The sequence below is a fragment of the Nothoprocta perdicaria genome, unplaced genomic scaffold (genome assembly GCF_003342845.1).
Source record: "Nothoprocta perdicaria isolate Ctin4 unplaced genomic scaffold, notPer1 scaffold_81, whole genome shotgun sequence".
Taxonomy (NCBI): domain Eukaryota; kingdom Metazoa; phylum Chordata; class Aves; order Tinamiformes; family Tinamidae; genus Nothoprocta; species Nothoprocta perdicaria.
In genome coordinates, this window is record NW_020456099.1 from 2,954,692 (window position 1) to 2,960,691 (window position 6,000).

Consider the following 6,000-nt stretch of genomic DNA (forward strand, 5'->3'; position numbering starts at 1 on the left):
TAAAAAGCAGATAAATTCCTTAAGAGTTCTATCTAGGATGTCATGCATTCTCCTGATATACAGTATACTTAGCTGTTAAAAAGTAAATGTAGCAATGTTCAAGTTAATAGGTTGAAAAGAYTATTCCTTCCCTAAGTGCCATGATTTCTTACCTGTTTTACTGATCTTTTTTTTCCTGAGTCAATTTTCTTCTGCTTTGATTATGTTTTAATCAACCAGTTCAACTTTGTCATGGTCCGTAAGTTTGTGTTCCAATTTTTAATGCCTTTCTGGAGAGGAAGTCATTTTTATACATCTCTAAACATCTTTTATGTATTCTTGTTTTGTTTGTTAGTTCTGATGAAGTCTTACGAATTTCTGGAGAAGGCCAAAATTCAGCAACTGCAAATAATTCAGGTATTGAAACTCAATGTTGAATTCATACATATTGATAAATATGCAAAATAAAATACACTGCAAAATATCCAGAATACATATAGTATATTGCTGGCTACTATATATATATTTTTAATTTCATTAAAATACAATTTTGATTGCTTAAGAATGTGCTGGTTCTGTCTCTTTTCTTTTTTTTTWAAATCTTTCCTCTTTCATTTTAGATAGATGTTTAAAAAAAAAAAGCACACAGAAACCTCTATCAGTAGACTTCAGTTATTTAAAATATGATTGCATTAGTGTTCTTGTATGAGAGGGCATTAATGACAATTTTTACACATCTAATGCACTGCTTAATTTAACCATCTACTCTTCCTATGCTCTTGGAAAATATCGTAATATTATAACAATTATTTGTATGAAATTGGTAGAAATTCATAGATACTTCAGAGCAGTGAAAACTACAGGTGAATCTGTCACATAAATCATGTCATACCAAAGTTGCAATTCTGAGCAACTCTTTCCTCATTCTGGTAGTAGTTGCTGCATAAAGGGCACAAGTTCCACCCTTTAATCAAGATTAATGCATAGTAAGCTGCTTTTTCCCCCTCTACCTAGATCCTTTCTTCCTTGCAATTAGGGTTMATTAATTTGGAAAAAAATCTGCAAAAATGTCAGCCCAGATAAAGGTAATAGTGCATGTTCTTGGTTAAGTCTATTATTTCCACAACTGAATCATGTTTTTGGGGAGGGAGGGAGATTTATAATTCTCTTCTGTTGCTCTAAGAATTGTAATAGAATATTTTTGTAGTAGTGTAAATTAAGACTTACAGATAAAACATGTTTTAAGCATTTGTCAAAATTCTCTTACAGATGTTCCAAATAACCAARTATATACACCAGCAGCGATGTCAGCAGCAACTCAGGTAAAAAATAATCTAAGAGCATTTCTCCTGTTTTTCTCAAGTAAAACAAATTGTATTTGCTTGTACATTGAGCACTTCAGTACCCTTGCTTTTGAGTTGCTCTTACAGGCGATTAGCATTTGGGACACATAAAATCGTATAGCCCATCTTGAACCTTTTTTTTTTAAAAAAAAACCTTTTTTAGTTTGTTTTAGTACAAATTAAGTATGGGCTGGCAACCCTCTTGCTTGGATAATTGTTCTGCCACCTTGAAAATGACCATACAGAGGAAAGAATAATATGTTTATAAGACTTTTTTCTGCCCAATGTGTCCTGCCAGTGGAATTATATTAGGACAAGCAGCTTCATCGATGGAAAATCTTTCTCTGCAATAACAGGGAAAATGCTATGAACCTGGATTCATGTAAAGCTACTATAAAAACACGTGGTATTTAATTATATTTAATGATTTAAGTTTGTGAATTGAGTGACTGTTACTCACAGAAATAATAAAGCAGATAACATGGTACAACTTTTCTCTTAGAGCAACTATAAAATTATTATTGATGTGTCCAGTCCTAGCTCTAGTTGTACTAGAAGATCTCCTCAAACAATTAGACTGCTTCCTAGAAGTTATTCTCCAGTGACTTTCTAAGGACCAGGTTGTTGTGGGCCACGTACTGTTGTTACTTGCTTGGATACTTCTGCATGTATATACTATGCCAGGCTCTATCATTTTGCGAGTTTTATAACATTTTTTTGTAAAAGTTTTCTGTAAGAAATATAAACTTCCAGCTTCCATTCTGCAAACTGTAGAAATAAGTAGTCTTGTATTTACTTCAGATTAAAAAAAAAAAAAAAAAAAAAAAAAAAAAAAAAAAAAAAAAGAGGGAGGGAGAAAACTTCAATGTTTCTCTTTTGTCTTTTTCAGAGTGAAATTAAAGAAAGAAAATTCAAAATGATTGACCTAACAGAAGAAGAAAAACGAAATTCTAGCAAAGGTAAAAAGAACATTTTGTGAACTCACCTGTCAGCATCTCCCTAAACTTAAAGGGATAGACGTAACTATGAATTATTTTATTACATAACTTTACTCTAAAGAGAGTATAATTTTGTAGAATCATAAACCTGTATCCGTTTCTCAAAGAATAATTATTCTTCTGTTAGCAGCTGCGCTTGCATATGGCCATGATAGCAAATAAATGTTTTTTGGATATGAAAAGCAGTTCTTAAAGAATTTACTTTCTTATGGTGACTGTCTGTTCGCTGACTACAAATCTACCTAGTCCTGTCATAACCATTGCTCATACAAGGAGCAAACAGTTACACTTTGTCATAAAGACAAACTGTAATACTGAACATCCTTTTTACCTACTTGCTAATAAAGTCAAGTCACACTATGTCCTTCTTGCAAAGGATACTGCTCGGTGTAAACAAAATGGGCCCCTGTTCTTCATCTAACTAAGTRGAGACTTTTCTCAGCATGATAGGAACTGACCAGATATCATACTTGTATTTAAAATGAGGCATTTTCTTAATTCCTCGGAGGTTCACTTTGAGGTAAGGGATCAGATTCTTAGGGATTCCTAAGAATCCATTCTTAGGAATGGGAGAATGTTTCCATTGCATTGGAAACACTGACATTAAGTGCCCAAAGAAGGAGCAAAGGTTAAACAGAAAGAAACAAAATGTCAAAATATAGCACTTGTCACTAGCTGAGGTTGCCCTTGCCTGGTCACAACGTGCGTGCGTGTGTGTGTGTGTGTGCGTGTGTGTGTGTGTAAGGCAGAGATATTACAGGCAGTGACCAGATAGGCAGAAGACAAAGACCAAAGTGAAGCTGTRAGATAAGCTGACAAGAAGACAAGGAACAGCTGGGGCCATAAGAAACCCAGATAAGGAAAAGGGTGGGCAGTGTCTCACTCAGCACTTTTATTGAAGACTTTCAAAGGGTGAAATAAGATACTGGAGCAAAAGATCTCAACTTTCCACTCCTAAAAAGCAACATCCAAATCCMGATCAGTGTTGCCAGCGTCAGGAACCCAGTGGTCATTCGTGTTCCCTAGTTCTCTGCTGCACAACAAGTAGTCCAAGTGTCTGGGCACACGTGGCTCTGCGGCTGCGCATGGGCCCTGTCAGCTTCCCTGGAAAGCCACATGAAGTATTTCTTTTGTCTCCTATGTGCTTTGCCATTGAGCTTTGCTGCCTTGTTGGYTACCAATGGTAAAGTGATACCTCCTTAAAAAGGAGATGCAGCTAGAATAGTATCAAATTATATATAAAGTGGACCTTTTTGGATTAAGTTGTACCTATGYGTAAGGAAAAAAAAGAAAATTTGGCATCTCTTACTACAATCTGTTTGCATGTATATTAAGTCCCCCTTCTTGATGAAGTAAGCCTAGTGGGTGATAAATTTGTATTTTACTGTAGTTTTAAAGCTAGGTCCCAATTCTTTGTAATCACAATCAACAAAAATTCATACTAGAATAATGCAGTGATTTGGAAAAAAATCCAATTTAGTTGTGTAACTATATCTGCTTGGGAATTAGCTTGATCATTTGGAATGATTTATCACTTGTGTAAACTGCTGTGAGTAATATGCCATTCAGTTGCTTTGAAGTTTTAATAAAGGGTGAGTAACTATTGGGAACAATTTGAAAGTTGTTTAGTTGATATAACAATTTTGCTTCTGTGTGGGATTAAATAATATCTTTTTAATTTGCTTGAGATTTCTGTAACCTGTGGTTACAGGTGTTCATAGAATCATAGAAGGCTTAAGGTTGGAAGGGACCTCTAGAGATCATCTAGTCCAACCCCCCTGCACACACAGGGTCRCCTAGACCATGTGGCACAGGGCTGCGTCCAAGCGGATTTTAAAGATTCCAAAGAAGGAGACTCCMAAACCTCTCTGGACAGCCTATTCCAGGGCTCTGTCACCCTCACTGTCAAGAAATGTTTCCTTAAGTCCCCGTGGAACTTCTGATGCTTCAGTTTGTAGCCATTTCCTCTAGTCCTGTCGCTGGCCACCACTGAAAAGAGGCYGGCCCCTCCTCCTCACTGCCTCCCTTGAGGTATTTRTAGACACTGATGAGGTCCCCCCTCAGCCTCCTCTTCTCCAGGCTGAACAGGCCCAGYTCCCTCAGCCTTTGCTCACAGGGCAGATGTTCCAGGCCCCTGATCATCCTGGTAGCCCTGYGCTGGACTCTCTCCAGCAGCTCCACATCCCTCTTGTCCTGGGGAGCCCAGAGCTGGGCACAGTCTCCAGATGTGGCCTCACCAGGGCTGTGTATAGGGGGACGATCCCCTCCCTCGACCTACTGGAGAYGCTCTTCTTAATGCACCCAGGATCCCATTGGCCTTCTTGGCCACCAGGGCACACTGCTGCCTCATGATCATCTTGTCRTCCACCATGACACCCAGGTCYCTYTCTGTGGGGCTACTCTCCAGCAGGTCAACCCCTAATCTGTACTGGTCTCTGGGGTTATTCCTCCCCAAATGCAGGACCCTGCACTTGCCCTTGTTGAACTTCATGAGATTTCTCACTGCCCAGTTGTCCAGCCTGTCCAGGTCTCTCTGGATGGCAGCACCACCCTCAGAGCTATCAGCTATTCCTCCCAGTTTGGTATCTTCAGCAAACTTGCTGAGGGAGCACTCCAGCCCTTCATCCAGGTCTTTAATGAATAAGTTGGACAGGACCGGACCAAGGACTGACCCCTGGGGGACACTGCTAACTACAGGCCTCCAACTGGACTCAGTGCCACTGACTACCACTCTCTGTGCTCTGCCATCGAGCCAATTCCTAATCCATCTCCCCATCCACTCATCTATCCCACACTTCTGAACCTTGCTCAGGAGAACCTTGTGAGGGACAGTGTCAAAAGCTTTGCTCAAGTCCAGATGACATCAACTGCTCTGCCCTCATCTATCCAGCCAGCCACTCCATCATACAAGGCGATCAGGTTAGTCAAGCATGATTTCCCCTTGGTGAATCCATGCTGGCTACTCCTGAGCACCTTCTTCTCCTCCACCTGTCTGGAGACAGCAGCCAGGATGAGCTGTTCCATCACTTTCCCGGGGATGGAAGTGAGGCTCGCCGACCTGTAGTTGCCCGGGTCCTCCTCCTTGCCCTTTCTGAAGACCGGAGTGACGTTGGCTTTCTTCCAGTCCTCCGGCACCTCCCCCATTCTCCAGGACCTTCCRAAGATGATGGTGAGCGGCTCGGCTAGGACATCCGCCAGTTCCCACAACTCTCTGGAGTGCATCCGATCAGGGCCCATGGATTTGTGGGTGTCGAGTTTCCTAAGGTGCTCTCTGACCCACTCTTCCTCTACCCAAGGCAAGTCTTCCTCTCTCCAGCTTCTTCCTAGGGCCTGGGATTCTAGAGAGCTGCCCTTGGCAAACACCGAAGCAAAGGTGGCATTCAGCAACTCTGCTTTCTCTGTGGTTTTTTTTATTCAGGATGGACTCATTTTGTTCCAGCTTCACTTACTGGTAGCTAAACCAAGATGAGTCATTTTTTCCAGTTTAAAAAAAAAGGCTCTTGGTAGATTATTTTGTAAAGGCAGGGAGTTCTTTTCTGAAATTATCACATTTTACAATATGGAGGAACCCACAGCACGCAAGGTAAAATCATTCATACATGAATTGAAGATCTTTATAAAACTTTTTTGGTGAGCGGAAAAAAAATAATATCTAAAACTTGCATCTTGTTTGCAGGTAA